Below are 16,264 nucleotides of genomic sequence, written 5' to 3'. Positions count from 1 at the left end.
AGGCCTGCTGACAGTTGGAGTGTCTGGAGAACAGCTCAGAGATAACCACTGTGTGGACAGACGATGCTCTGGACAGAGTACACAAACACAGAGAGCATCTCAGAGAGATGCAGGCAAAGCCCTAAGTCGCAGGTGAATGCAGATACAGACGCTTTCCATACAGACGCATGAAGACTGACATACAAAGACAGTCTCTCTTGGAAACATAGAGATACGTTTATGCACAAACACACTCAGACACAGAATCAGAGACATAGAGACTCACTTGGGACATACGGGGGTGGCAGGTAGCCTAGTGGTTAGAGCGTTGGGCCAGTAACTGAAATGTTTCTAGATCGAATCCCTGAGCTGACAAGGTAAAAAAATACGTGATTCTGCCCCTGAACAAGTCAACTAACCCACTGTTCCTAGGCCGTCATTGCAAATAAGAATTTGTTCTTGACTGACTTGCCTGGTTAAAAAAATAAAATAGAGGTGATACCTGCTAAATGCCTGTCAGGCCCCTGCTTCACTGCCGGACAGTGACCACGCACACACAGTCAGTGGCAGCTGACACAAGCCATTTCAGCAGCAGCTCTTACTTATCTCTCTGAGTTATGGACCTGTCTGCAGTAATGGCCTGTCAGACTCTCTCTCACACATGCCCGCGCGCACACACACTCAGTAGTGCATGCGTGTCTGTGCGTATCTGTGCGTATCTATTTTATATGACTCTTTATTTTACTTTATAGGTACCAGAAAGCAACCCCAAACTTGACTTTTCATGTAAATGAAAGGTTTTAAAAGTACTTATAAGGCTAAATAAAGACGTGACCTACAGTATATTTGTGCTTGTGTTTCGGTATCCTGCTCAAGATGCGCTCATGTAAAACCCTTTCTGTTTGTTTTCTGCTCTTTTTCTCCACCAGAGGGAAGTAGAGGGCATGTTTTCATCAGTTACAGACACAAACACATAGGATTCATAACATGATATAAAGATCCAACAAAACACATGCATTAGGAGCTCTATTATAATGTCTCATTCTTGTTCACATGAATAAACGGAAATGTGATTCATGCGTGCCTTGTGAGAAGATATTACTCTGTATCACATTTCATTTGGCTGCATATTAAATAATTGATATGGATATTTACAGGAAAAACAATACATATTATTCATTACGTCAATATGACAAATAAAGATGTTTTTACTGTAATGTGATGAGTGATGAGGGACAGTTGAGGAAGGAATCTCAAGCGAAATAGCAGAAAGCAACATAAAACAAAACTATTATCTCCGAATTCAACGCAAAAATGCTAGACAATAATGAATTGCTGTATTGTTTATTGGGTTGATATGTGTTATTATTGTCTGGATGTGAGTGTGTAGGTTTGAATATATGATTATGCGGTTGTGGGTTTGGGGGTTTGGTTACAGTTGTGGGATTTAAAGCTGAGTTGGTGTGTATTTATGTGTACAGTATCAGATCATGTAACTGTGTGAGGTTCTGTATTTGTTATGCTGTCCATTGATGCACCACTGTATACCACACTTCAAATGGACCTACGGTGAGATGTATTTTAGCCTCTTACAGGCCAAGTGCTGTTTAGAATGAGCTCTTCTCCTGTGTGCACTTTCTTATCTAAACTTTACTCAACATTGACTCTGATTTATATCTCAGTCCTCAACATTCACTCTGTCTTGGGACAACACTCAGACTGTTTCCCCATGTAACAATGGAATCAGAGAGGGGGGGCAGGAAGTGTGTGTGTGTGTGTATGCATGCATATCTATGGGGTACCTGTGCTCTGTCTTCATCTGTCAAGGCCTCTGACACTGAGCTCTATCTTGCAGAGGGCAGGAGAGGGGGAGGAGGGGGACTGAAAGAGAGAAAGAGAGAAAGAGGAGACAGTAATTAAACCTCTTGGTGGACACTTTCACTCAAATGCTGCCAGCAGCAGGCGAAGGGATGGAGATGGGAGGAAGGAATGGAGATGGGAGGAGGGAAGGGATGGAGATGGGAGGAAGGGATGGATGGAGGAGGAAGGGATGGAGATGGGAGGAAGGGATGGAGATGGGAGGAAGGGATGGAGATGGGAGGAAGGGATGGATGGAGGAGGAAGGGATGGAGGAGGAAGGGATGGAGATGGGAGGAAGGGATGGAGATGGGAGGAAGGGATGGAGATGGGAGGAAGGAATGGATGGAGGAGGAAGGGATGGAGATGGGAGGAAGGAATGGATGGAGGAGGAAGGGATGGAGATGGGAGGAAGGGATGGAGATGGGAGGAAGGGATGGAGGAGGAAGGGATGGAGATGGGAGGAAGGGATGGAGATGGGAGGAAGGGATGGAGATGGGAGGAAGGGATGGATGGAGGAGGAAGGGATGGAGATGGGAGGAAGGGATGGAGATGGGAGGAAGGGATGGAGATGGGAGGAAGGGATGGAGATGGGAGGAAGGGATGGAGATGGGAGGAAGGGATGGAGATGGGTGGAAGGGATGGAGATGGGAGGAAGGGATGGAGATGGGAGGAAGGGATGGAGATTGGAGGAAGGGATAGAGATGGGAGGAAGGGATGGAGATGGGTGGAAGGGATGGAGATGGGAGGAAGGGATGGAGATGGGAGGAAGGGATGGAGATGGGAGGAAGGGATGGAGATGGGTGGAAGGGATGGAGATGGGAGGAAGGGATGGAGATGGGAGGAAGGGATGGAGATTGGAGGAAGGGATAGAGATGGGTGGAAGGGATGGAGATGGGTGGAAGGGATGGAGATGGGAGGAAGGGATGGAGATGGGAGGAAGGGATGGAGATGGGAGGAAGGGATGGATGGAGGAAGGATATGCAAGGAAGAGTGGGTGTGTGACCCTTTTATTACCAGCAGAGCGATGCAATATCCTGTCTAAGGGGCTGGGCCACAGTAACCATGGTGTCCTAATTTACCGTGAGGAGAAGCCCAACCACAAACACAGTCACAAGCACAATCAGACAACACATCGGACAGACCCTGTCTCTGCATACATTATGTCCTCATCTTGATTTGGATCCGACGAAGGTTTCACAGTAGGCTCATGCATTATTGCATCCAGTCCATTTAATCTCATATGACTACAATTAAGTTGCGCCTTTGATATATCAAAACAATTATATATGTTCATGTTCCCCCTCTTACACATGTAGTCAGTTAGTTATCTTTTTTTGTATGAAAAGTACTGCTGAATCCCTGTTAAATCATCCATATACTGTAAGCCACAAACTCTGCTTCTACAGTTTTGCACTGATTTTCCTCACCTAGGTTAAAAAGAAGCGCCCTCTGCGTGCTGTGTGATTGGACAGGTCTTTCAGGTCCATGTTGCTTTAAGACTGGCTGGGCAGGGAGAGAGAGTGGCTGGGGATGCAGAGAGGAGAGGAGGGTGAGGAGTAGTGGTGGTGGAGTGTGGGGGGGGGGGGGGGGGGAGGAGGAAGGGGGATGGATGGTATTGGGTCCAGGGCCATCTTTGAGAGGGTAATCCATCTCCATCACTTAAATGATTAGCCCCATTAATCTGCTGTAAACTAATAATAAAGTAAAAAGCATACCCCCCCCCCCCCCCCCCCCCCCCACACACTCCTGTAGCCTCTCTTCTCTCTGAGTACTGGACTGAGCTTCATTAAGTCTTTAGTACATTAATATGTCTTCATGTCCTCCTGCCGTTCCCATCACCTGGTGCTGTGCTCCCCTGGGACAATGGTGGGGATCTCTCCCATTCTCTGAGTGAGAGGACAAGAGGATGTTGTCTGCCTTGCTTGTGTGTGTGTGTGTGTATGCGTGTGTGTGTGATGTGATGAGCGTTGTGGATTTAATTTGTGGCGCAAGGCTCAGAGGCTCAGATGGCCCCCGCGGTCGCCACGGTAATTTGGCTGATCAGGTTAGAGAGCCGTTGCTGCGGCGCGGTGATCAATCATCTGGGTGTCACGACGACAGAGGCCCGATAGACGTTGACTCCACCTGCCTGGCTTGAGCTCGCTGTAATTGGCTCTAAATTGATGCTGGGATGTTTTCCAGTGATGTCAAACTAAAAGTTTGGTCAATTAAAGGCAGTTACAATCGCATCCTCCAGGAGCCCCTGGCGGCCCCCCCACTGGGGCTGTTTGAGGTGTTTACATTGTCTTGTTGTCACTGGATGGCAGGATGACAACATCAAACACTTGGCTGGTGGCTCTTCCTGCCTGTACTTGGTGGGGAAAGAGAGAAGAGAGGATGAATTGGGGAGAGAGATAGGTGTGTGTAAAGATAAAGAAGAGGTGGTCTGAGCAACAGGGAGTGTGTGTGTGTGTGTGTGTGTGTGTGTGTGTGTGTGTGTGTGTGTGTGTGTGTGTGTGTGTGTGTGTGTGTGTGTGTGTGTGTGTGTGTGTGTGTGTGTGTGTGTGTGTGTGTGGGGGGGGACAGAGGGGACTGGGTTGTTTAAACTCTGACACTGTTTATCTTGCTGAGTGATGCCGCGCTGCCTCTCCTCATTACTGACCCAAACAGATCGTAACTCTTTCACAACACACTCACACACACAGCCCTTCCGTTGTACGACAGACACACACACTCCAGGCTTCCGTTAGCTCACACAGACACACACTCGGACATATTAAGTGCCAAATCGTGTAAACAGAATGTGTATGAGAGAGATGGATGCACGTGCTTAACAGCTGGACAGACATTTACGGAGACCATTAGCTTTGGTTCTGTTGCTTGATATGAGTGATTCCTTTCTAGAGTTCTTGAGAAACGTCCTGTGAGGACAGCAACGTTTGGATATCCCTTACAATCACATACCATCAGATATTATATCAGATACAGTAGACATCATTGCAGGCTTTGGTAGGCTAATCATAACTGTTGTTCTCAGGTTTAGGGTGTTAATGTAAGGTTAGGGTTAGGGTTAGGATCCCAACTCTTCATGACTCCTTAGTAAGTGTGTTCCTCCTGCTTCCTGTTGCGGATCGGAAGCTGCTGTCTCCGCGTCTGTCACCCCCCTCCATCAGTGATATTTATGGCCTCGCTAGCCCAGGGTTCACACAATTATCAGGGATATTTATTGGCCAAGTCATGGGCTTTGGTATTACAAGCTCAAGTTCACATTATGAGGAGTCTTTTACAGTAAGTTAGAGTTCACATGCGACACTAAGCCAATGGGAAGGGGATCCCAGGATTGGGTTGACATTTCCGTAATCTTAGATGTTATGATCTGGTGTGAGTGATTGCCTAACTGTAAAATGGCAATGATTCACGCTCATTGTACTGCTGCAATGTAACTAGTCATACTTTATGTTACCCTTTTGTGTGTTTGTAAAGATCGTCGTCTTCCTCTGATGAGGAGTAAGAGAGATCGGACCCATTTGCAGCGTGGTAAGTGTCCATTTTAATAAGACAAACTGAACACTACAAAAATACAAAATAACAAAGTGAAACAAACTAAACAGTCCCGTGTTGTAACAAACACTAACACAGACAATAATCACCCACCACTCAAAAGTGAAACCAGGCTACCTAAATATGGTTCTCAATCAGGGACAACGATAAACAGCTGCCTCTGATTGAGAACCATACCAGGCCAAACACAGAAATCCCAAAACATAGAAAAGGGAACATAGACAACCCACCCAACTCACGCCCTGACCATACTAAAACAAAGACATAATAAAAGAACTAAGGTCAGAACGTGACAGTGTTGTTTGAGAGGATTTTTATTTCTTGGTGTAAATAGCAATAACTAATTTTAGACTAATTTTATCATCTTGACAGTGAGGAGTATAAATATTTTAGTGACAAAAGTAGTATCAAAGTAACTACATGTCATAAGAGCAACTACATAGACTGCATTAAGTGTTGCCGTGTAACCCTATCCTGTTGTTGTGTGCCGGTGTTGTGTCTAGGGGCTTCTGTTTGCTCATTTGTTGATCCTCTCTGATTCTGGGCGAAGCTGCTTGGACTCTAATCTGGGCTGACCTGAGATCTGTTTGTTTTGGTTCCCCAGGTCCATTAACCCAATTAGAGCTAACCTCTGACCCCACAGAGAGAGCTGTCTGTCATGTCATGCTCCAGCACAGCCAGAGGGACCGCAGCAAAGCACAGACTAGCTCTCTGTCTGCACGCACTTTCTACTGTCTCTTTCTCTTTGTCATTCTACTCCTCTTTCACTCTCTCACTTACAAACACATGCATATTGACAGACAGACAGACAGACAGACAGACAGACAGACAGACAGACAGACAGACAGACAGACAGACAGACAGACAGACAGACAGACAGACAGACAGACAGACAAAGCCTTAGCCACACTAGTCTCTTACACAGAGAAACCCAAAGTGAGAGAACCTCACCCATCCCATAGGACCACAGTTCTAATTCTGTTTTTATGACTACTCAATGACTCTCTGGGTTATGGCTTCCTAAAACAGAGCGAGATGACAGACAGACAGAGGAAGGCAGACAGCAGTGGTTTAATGAAGTGAGGGAGTGGATCTGAACTGGACTCAGACATGTCTGTTGTAGTGTTTAGGATAAGGGAGGCTGAGGGCTGAGGTATGGATCAATTGTTGCAGCTCCTCCTCCCACTAAGTGTGACTAGAGAGACACAACAGCCCTATCAGTGCAGGTCATTACGCTAGCCATGGGCCCCTGGGGCAGCATAGGCACCAGGCAGTCTGTGTGTGTGTGTGTTGTGGCTGGAGGCCTGTTTGTTTTGGGGTAAGTTGCTGCGTAACTAGGATGGCCGGGCAACGACGACAAACCAGTGAACAGTTCGACATCCTACCTGTCCAAATCACTGTGATGACAGGTCAGTCTTTTTGTGTGCCTCTCTGTTTATGTGTGTGATGGCTGGCTGAAAGATCTGCAGTCTGGTTATTTGTGTGCTCTCTCAAAGATTCATGTACATCACGAAACAATGTTTACAGTGAGAAACAAAAATAAAACCTGAATCTGAATTGCTCTACAGTTTTGGTGGAATAGTCCTAGGTTTCCATTAAAGGGCCTGTCTAGTTTGTCATATGTCCCTCTCTGCTCTCTGCTGCGCTATAGTCCAGGCCCACTAGTCAGGGCTTAATGAAGTGTTATTGCCTCTTACAACACTAGGGTTCATAAATACACAGTATGGCTGAAACTCTGCTGAAACATCCTGCGCAGGGTTACAATGCAGCGTATTAACAAGAAGAATCAGGTCCTTGAACATGGTTTCATCCATGTTATGAAGGTGGATATTGATCTTACTCTAACCTGATCGCGCTGGGCTTTTAACTGCGTGTTCAAGTTGCACATGGCTGGTTGAAATTCTAACTCTTTGCTGAGACAATACTGGGCTACTAACAGCGTACTACACAACATACACTTTGTATTACTTTCTTAGCTACAGAAAACATGTCTCCCTGGCATATTACATAATGCAACAACATACAAGACATTTTTAGACTCGCCTTGTTGTGCTGGGCTGACTTCGACAGGAAGGTGGCGCGGCGGTCCTTAGTGGGCAAATTTTGTCATCAAAGTCTGGCATTCTCTGGGTTTATGGTGCTTTCAAGGCAACTGGGAACTCTGAAAAAAAACAAGGTTGAATAATGATGACGTCAGTGATCTTCAGGTCGTAGCTCTAGAAAGAGTTCTCGATTTACAATTCCGATTTGGATGACCATTCAAAATGTATTTTCCCAGTCGGGAGCTTGTTTTTTCCCGAGTTCCCAGTTGTCTTGAACACACTGAAGTCAGATGTCACAGTTCCCAGTTAACAGTTTTTTTGAGCACGGCACAAATCATGCTTCATTGACAGCATGGCCAATGTTGAATGTTTATCATTTTAAGCTTGGAAAAGAGACCCTTAATCCCACTGATTCCTTCCAAACCACTCATTGTTGAATTTGCGATTTCCAACTTGTTGTGTAATGTCCAATGGCCGATGAGCACCGATACGTTTTATCAATAATTTCTCTTCATTATTTCTCTTCATATGAAAAGGATTCAAAATAATTTGCCAGTAGATTGTCGACTTGATTCATGATGATGACTGCTAGCTAAGATTTTGAAAGTATGATGTTGACATGATCAGTCCAATCAAAGCTACTGTCGATATAACGTGATTTGACGTCATTTTATCTTTGGCCAATGAACTTGAGCCTTCTTGGATGAGCACTTCTAATGTAACTTTATGGCAGCACCCAGCGGGCTTTAATTTTTTTGTTCTACCCTTAGACTTGGCGGTGATGTAGTGTCCCCATGAGTGACAGAACACTGAGCCAGTCATGGCGCAACTAGAGAACATTACCAACCCCTACGCTCCGTATTTCCCACTGGCAGCCCCACCACCACAGAAAGCACTGAGCTAGGCTGAAACACCTGCATTTTGGAGCTGCCTTACTCAAGAAAGCAAAATAAGAGACAATGTGTGTATGCGGTTTTATTAACTCAATGATTTGTTGTTGTTTTTTTAACTTTGTTTGCAAACTGATATGTTGCACGTATTATTGCCAAAATAACATTCAAAACAGGCAAGCCCCCAAAATAATCAGGTAAATTTTTTTGTTATTTCTTATTTTATTGTTAAAAATGTGGGTCTCAAAACAGGTGGGACTCTGCCCCACCTGCCCTGAATGACGAATTGTCACTGGTCCTGAGTTAACCTGCCCCAGAGCAGGTTAGTTGTGAAAGATTCTTTGCCAAATTCACCTGTCTAAAAGGTGAGCCACTTTTGTGTCACTGGTTATTCCGAGTTGAACTCAGTTGACCAAAGTTACCTCGCTAACCCCTCAAACCAGATTCATAGTATAGGGCTCAGTAGACAGTGAGACGATCCCATCTGTCTGTGAGGAGTCAACGTCTACCAGCTGGCCATGTGGGATGGGAAAGGGAAGCGGGAATGCCCCACTCGTCCTACTTCCCAATTCAAACACAGACGACAGGAAGCTCACACTCAACCCACCGTGCAATGGGACGAGAGGAGAGGCACCCACGATGCAATGGGGCTGACAGAGGCTACCGTTTGGCCGGACAGAGACCACCTGCTGGCCTGGAACAGGACGTGTGTGCGTGTGTTCAGTGCATGAAGTGCATGCGGGATGGGGGAGGCGGGGCTATAAATCTACATCCTAAACCCCTTAAGTGATCACAGCAGCTACTACAGGCATCCAGACACCTCCAAACTACCTCCAAGCCCCATGCTCCATTAACAAGCACAGAGGCTGTGTACGTCCTCAAAAGTATGCTCTGCCAAACCACACCTCAGCATTACACTTGGGAAGCTGATAGCATTCACACAGCCTGCTAATAGGTTGTGCAGTACATTAACGATGATTTCCACACTGAGCTCAATGATTGCGCTTGGTGTTAAATGGTAGTATTCACACGGGGTGTAGTGACAGATTGTGTCCCAGATTATATGATGTGGCTCTGCTGTTGTGTCTATCTCTGAACGCACTCACGGCACATGTTGCCCTCATTCGTTACCACTTAGAAAAGTGTAATATCATCAGTGCTATGTCTCATCGGTGCCACTGGTGTCTGAAATGCTCTCTGGAATGTCAGCAGAATAAAGAAATTATGACCATACATCATTTTGTTCAATTTGGACAGATCCTTCATAGGAGTTGAATCGAGCAATTAGCTAGGAAGACACAGCACCATGTAGCATGGTCCCATAGTTCCCTGCTCTCTAAGTCACTACCCACCGGTGAAGCCCACTATCACCGGATGGCCTGTTTAGAACCATGGGTGCCTCAAGTAGCTCCTGCACAATGCTTTAGAAATCAAAGGCAGAGGTTATACACATTTTATACAAAATGAAATAGGGTTCAACTGAGGCCCACAGCCTTTGTGTTGCCTGTACCATGTGTCAACGAACTGAGGCATTGGGGCAGCCATACACTTTGAACGAGGAGAATATGAATTCAAAACATGTATCGATAAAGTTCAGGTTTCATTTTTGAATGTTTGAATGACTCCTCTTGACTGCAGATTATTTGACAGATGGGTCATGGGATTGATTGATGGATCCATGCCTTTGTCTTCCCCTCAGTATAAATTCACACGGTGCAGTGGATAGCTAACATCCGCCATACAACGTCGAGGTTCAGAATAAGCCCTTTTTCATATTTGATAGTGTCCCCATCAAATCGTGAAGTCCCTGCTTCCGTTCCAAGCATTCAGGCCAAACATTCTGTGTCCTTTTCCCCAATCTTTGCCTTCTATTCCTGAGTCACTCCTCTCACCCTGACCATCAATCCCCTCCGAGGGGTTAAACACACTGAACCTGTGACAGGAGGCCTTACATGGGAAAGGCAGGGGGTCCGTGGATCCAACCTTAAGTTAGCATGTATAGCTGTCATTAAAATAAGGTGCAACTAGATGAAGGCAACTCACTCCTGTGTCCATGGTTACTTTCCATCCGTCTGGCTGTTTGTCTTGCTCTCCCTCTTCATTTCTCTCTTTCTTTCTTTCTCTCTCTCTCTCTCTCTCTCTCTCGCCCACTCTCTCTCTCTCTTTCTCTCTGACTGGGTCCCATCCATCAATTGAAATTGTATTTTTTGGAAGTCGCTGATGTTCAGAGGATAAGCATGCTGATAGGGACCTCTCACTCACACAAGGCTGAGGAAACAGTCAACCTTGTGTCCTGCAAGACACGAAACACGTAACTCTGTTGTCCAGCCCTGAAACTCTGGTCCGGAATCTGTTTGTTCCATCGCTATGAGATTATGGTCTGTGTGTGTGTATGTGTGTGTGTGTGTGTGTGTGTGTGTGTGTGTGTGTGTGTGTGTGTGTGTGTGTGTGTGTGTGTGTGTGTGTGTGTGTGTGTGTGTGTGTGTGTGTGTGTGTGTGTGTGTGTGTGTGTGTGTGTGTGTGTGTCTGTGTCTGTGTCTGTGTCTGTGTCTGTGTCTGTGTGTGTGTGTGTTGACAGACTGTATGAGGTCATTGTGTCTGTCAACACTTTCATGTGGCTACACCTATGGCCTGGACTGTAACAACTCTACATACATAACAACACATCTTGTAGCCACGGGCTATGTGCTCTTGGCTCGGGCACTTTTCTCCTTGTGTTTATAAACTCAAAGTTCAGCTACATTTCATTATGTGCGCTATGAGAATGATTTACACCCTGAAAGAGTTCCTTGTCAACTAGACCATTAGACATTATTCAAGGCAACATGTTCTGTGTTTACTGCCTCACATTACGAGATGTGTCACTAAAGTGCGTCTAGCTCTGATGGTTCAGTCTGCCCGCGGAGGAGTGAACTCAAACATGTTTTCCCTCACATTTTTCCTGTGTGTGAATCCCATCTGTTTCGTATGTTTTTGTTCAGAGACTGTGTGTGTGTGTGTACTCTGTAGGAAGTTGAGGGGTTGTGGGGCTAGCGGTGTTTGTGCCGCATTAGATCCCTGTGGTGGCAGCCATTTCCCTGTGTTACTAAACAAACAGGATGATCGCTCACGTCTCAGTGATAACTGTTATTTCAGACCAGAGATGGCTTCAGCTCCCTCATGGGTGGAGTAGAGTAGCCTACGTCAGCCTAAGTCATTCACTGTATGAAATAGTGCTCATTTGACCTGCTTCGATCACATGGACACTCAACTCATATCAGTTTACAAATGTAGACCTAGACCAAGGAATCTGTTAGGTCTAATTCACCCAAGTGAAGGCGGTAAATCAATTATGAATCCCATTAGGCCGACACATAATGTTTTACTCTACAAACCAATTAAATGCAGTGAAAGTATGATAAATATGTATGGCATTTTCTGAGCTTGGTTACGTGATCTGTGTATAAAATAATTGTCCTTCTGTTTGGAGTTCAATAGAGAAGTCCTATTTGGGCTCCAGTGGATATCCGGGTGCACAAGCATGTCGGCGCTGACATAAGTTTGGCTCGAGGACTTGGTTGTATTTGACGGCTGTTCTGTGTGTCAATACAACATGCCCAACGTTTTATCTGGCTCCTTTGAGAATGGGGCTGCTGTGCTCTGTTATTCATATTGATACAATCAATGTATGTCCTCATTTACTCCACAGTTGGCGGTGCTGAACAGAAGAGATTGGGGAGAGAGTGATGGTTTCATTTGAATGGAACGCAGGAAGAGAGGACCTATCCAAACTGTCATCATTCATGGCCACGTGCGCTTGGCTCGGGCGGTCCTTCTTGTTAAGTGCGTGCGCCGAGGAGACGAGATGATGGAATTGGCGCCAGATAGGTCGGGGTCAGGGGTCAAGGACTGAGCAGGTAGACCCAGAACGATGATACACTCTGATACAACCACAGGGGAAAAGAAACACAACAAACGGACCACATACCACCATGAGACTGTCCTCACACAATAAAGCAGCACCATTTAGAACGACAAAATATAGAAAATAGGCCTCAATACCCCATATGGCCTAATTTATTACGATGGGCTAATGTAGCATACAACACAGGGATGAGCTATGCCTATACATAGATCTACAGGCAGACTTAAAAGGGTATGAAATCAATAGGCTAAATCTCTCTGAAAATAACTTTTTCCAAACCACACCAAAACCCCAGCTGCTATTGGAGGTGGTGGCTCAATAATCCGAGTTTGATAAATAGCTGCTGACAGTTTTACTCCGTGTTACCACGGCGGGTTGGATTTGAGTATCTAGGACGGACACACACACACACACAGGCACACACACATACGACCCATGACCCACACTGCACAAGAACAGCCCATCACTTACTCCACCATTTAGATGAATTGAAATAAGTCTAATCACAGATACCTTTTCCAAAGAGAAACTTCCATGCATGTAGACTATAGATAGGCTCGTGCTCCATCTCTGTTTCTCAGAAGAAGAAAATAAAGGATTGCAGGCCTCCAAATGATATGTTGACAGCTGCAAACTAACCTCTATCCTCATCTCTTTAATGATAGGGTTATATATAGAATATACATATAGCATATATATATTTCAATTCCCACTCCAAATTGTTTGCTCTGCTTCCATGGTGCCCAAGGCCCTTTTTTTTGCATATGGTTTGGGAATGCCCAGAGGTGTCCTCATTCTGGAATATGGATTCTATGTCTTTGTCGACATAGAATCCTTTTGACCAACTACATTTCTCAATGACCTTACTGTTTGTGAAAAAACATATATCGTGTGTGGGTGGAGGATGGGGATGGCTGGGGGTTTTATAGTGTGTATTTTGTCCATGTTCTCTCTTGTCTGTGTTACCGGAAATTAAATATATATATATATATTTATAAATATAACCAAAAAAAAGCTTGCAGTCCTCCGTGACTGCATTAGTAGTCTGCAAAGGTCGTTATTAATCCAGATTTTAACGAGTTGGTTAGTAGCCTATACCACACAAGTGGGAGCCCCGCGAGCTATTAAACTTTAATTTCGGTCAATTGGCCAGTGAGAATCTGGAAACCCATATCAAATATTAATACTTTAATGCACTCTGTTAAATAATCACATCCCTGAAGATTTCGAGAGGAGAGAAAAACAATGACCCATATGGTTTCATTTTCATGTAATTGTTTTGAAGTTAGCATGTTTGTCTGTTGAAATTATTAACTGAAATGGGTATATAAATTAAAAACGCATAAAAAAACGGGCTTTGATCATTTATTTAGCTTTTATTTAGATATGATACAGGTAGCCAATATGTATTCATTTAAACTTGAATATTATAGTATAGCCTACATAATACCAAGCCATTGATCATTAATGACGTCCATTAGGCCGGACTGAATAAGACAATGGATAAATAGGTTGCATTAAAAATAACGAGTTTGTAGTCCAATGGTTTATACTCTTTCGTTTAACTTACTTTCACGAAATATTTGATAGGCATATGCCTACATGCCAGGCGTGTGTCCATAGCATGAATATTTCTGAAAATAAAGTCTTGACACATGCACAGCCAGTCAATGGCTAATTTAAAAAAAACGTTTTGTAGTGATGCCACTATACGAACATAGGCCTAAATAAATTATGTCGTGGGACATTAAATATCAAGCCTATTACGATGAAGGAGCTCATTATAGGAGTTGTGCAGCTGATATGCTTATCATTAATTGGTCTATTTGAGCTCACTTTTTGAAAGCCTAATAAACTCCCCCTCACAGGACCGGCTGTATGGACATGTATGGGCATGGATATGCTTGGAACTATTTGATTTTAATTAAATAATAGGCTAGGCTACTAAGAAATGTACAATCGAGAGATGAGTCCATAATTCAATTGGAATTACGCATGGACATATAGGCCTATCAGTAATATGCTTTATATATTAAAAGATGAGCACATTGCAGGTCGATTAATCATTCATTATGATATGCAGTTATCCAAAGGCTTAGTATAAATCGACTTACTTTATTCGTGTTGACAAAGTTAACATGTTGTTGATGTTTTAAATCAACTATAACCAATGGAGTTTTATTGGGCATAAAATCGAAGTTTGGGGTGTTTTGTTTACAGTGTCTTCAGGAAGTATTCACACCCTTTAACTGTTTCCACATGTTGTTGTGTTAAAAGACTGAATTTCAAATATATTCAATTGAGATTTTGTGTCACTGGCCTAAACACATTACCCCATAATTTGGGGCGACAGGGTAGCCTAGCGGTTACAATTGAGATTTTGTGTCACTGGCCTACACACATTACCCCATCATTTGGGGCGACAGGGTAGCCTAGCGGTTAGAGCGTTGGACTAGTAACCGAAAGTTCAAGTTAATTTAAATTAATTTAAAATGAAAAGCTGAAATGTCTTGAGTCAATAACTATTCAACCCCTTTGTTATGGCAAGCATAAATAAGCTCAAGAGTACACATTTTCTTAACAAATCTAATAATATGTTGCATTTTTGAATGACCACGTCATCTCTTTACCCAATACAATTATCTGTAAGGTCCCTCAGTCGAGCAGTACATTTCAAACACAGATTCAACCACAAAGACCAGGGAGGTTTTCCAATGCCTCGCAAAGAAGGGCACCTATAGACGGGTAAAAAAAACAGACATTGAATATCCCTTTGAGCATGGTGAAGTTATTCATTACACTTTGGATGGTGTATCAATACACCCAGTCACTACAAAGACACAGGCGTCCTTCCTAACTCAGTTTCTAGAGGGGAAGGAAACGGCTCAGGGATTTCACCATGAGGCCAATTGTGACTTTAAAACAGTTACAGAGTTTAATGGCTGTGATAAAGAAAAACTAAGGATGGATCAAAAACATTGTAGTTACTGCACAATACTAACCTAAATGACAGAGTGAAATAAAGGAAACCTGTACAGAATAAAAAATATTCCAAAACATGCATCCTGTTTGCAATAAGGCACTAAAGTAAAACTGCAAAAAATGTGCCAAAGAAATTAACTTTATGTCCTGAATACAAAACCTTATGTTTAGGGCAACTCACCACTGAGTACCACTCGTCATATTTTTAAGCATGGTGGTGGCTGCATCACGTCATGGGTATGCTTGTCATTGGTGTAACCTATGTGAAATGGCTAGCTAGTTAGCGGTGGTGGCGCTAATAGCGTTTCAATCAGTGACGTCACTCGCTCTGAGATCTTGAAGTAGTTGTTCCCCTTGCTCTGCAAGGGCCGTGGCTTTTGTGATGGGTAACTATGCTTCGAGGGTAGCTGGTTCGAGCCCAGGTAGGGGCGAGGAGAGGGACGGAAACTATACTGTTACATTGGCAAGGACTGGGGAGTTTTTTAGGATAAAAACACAGGCAGAGGAAAACCTGGTTCAGTCTGCTTTCCAACAGACACTGGGAGACAAATTCACCTTTCAGCAGGACAATAACGCAAAACACAAGGCCAAATATACACTGGAGTTGCTTACGAAGACAACATTGAATGTTCCTGAGTGGCCTAGTTACAGTTTTGACTTATATCGTCTGGAAAATCTATGGCACGACTTGAAAATGGCTGCCTAGCAATGATTAACAACCAACTTGACAGAGCTTGAAGAATTTTAAAAACAATCATGTGCAAATATTGTACAAGCCAGGTGTGCAAAGCTCTTAGAGACTTATCCAGAAAGACTCACAGTTTAATCCCTGCTAAAGGTGATTTTAACATGCATTGACTCAGATGGTTGAATACTTAGGCTATCTAAACAAGATACATACATTTTTTTACAAATGTTTCTTCCACTTTGACTTTCTGAAGGCATTGTGAATCCACTTTGATTAAGATAATTTGCTCGAGCACATAGATTTTTCTCCAGTACAATTGTGTTTCCAAGAAACACTGTCAAATGGAGACATTTGATTAGGCCAACCTGAAATAAGTTGA

This window comes from Oncorhynchus kisutch, linkage group LG4 (genome assembly GCF_002021735.2).
Source record: "Oncorhynchus kisutch isolate 150728-3 linkage group LG4, Okis_V2, whole genome shotgun sequence".
In the NCBI taxonomy this organism is placed as follows: Eukaryota; Metazoa; Chordata; class Actinopteri; order Salmoniformes; family Salmonidae; genus Oncorhynchus; species Oncorhynchus kisutch.
This window is presented reverse-complemented; position numbering follows the sequence as displayed.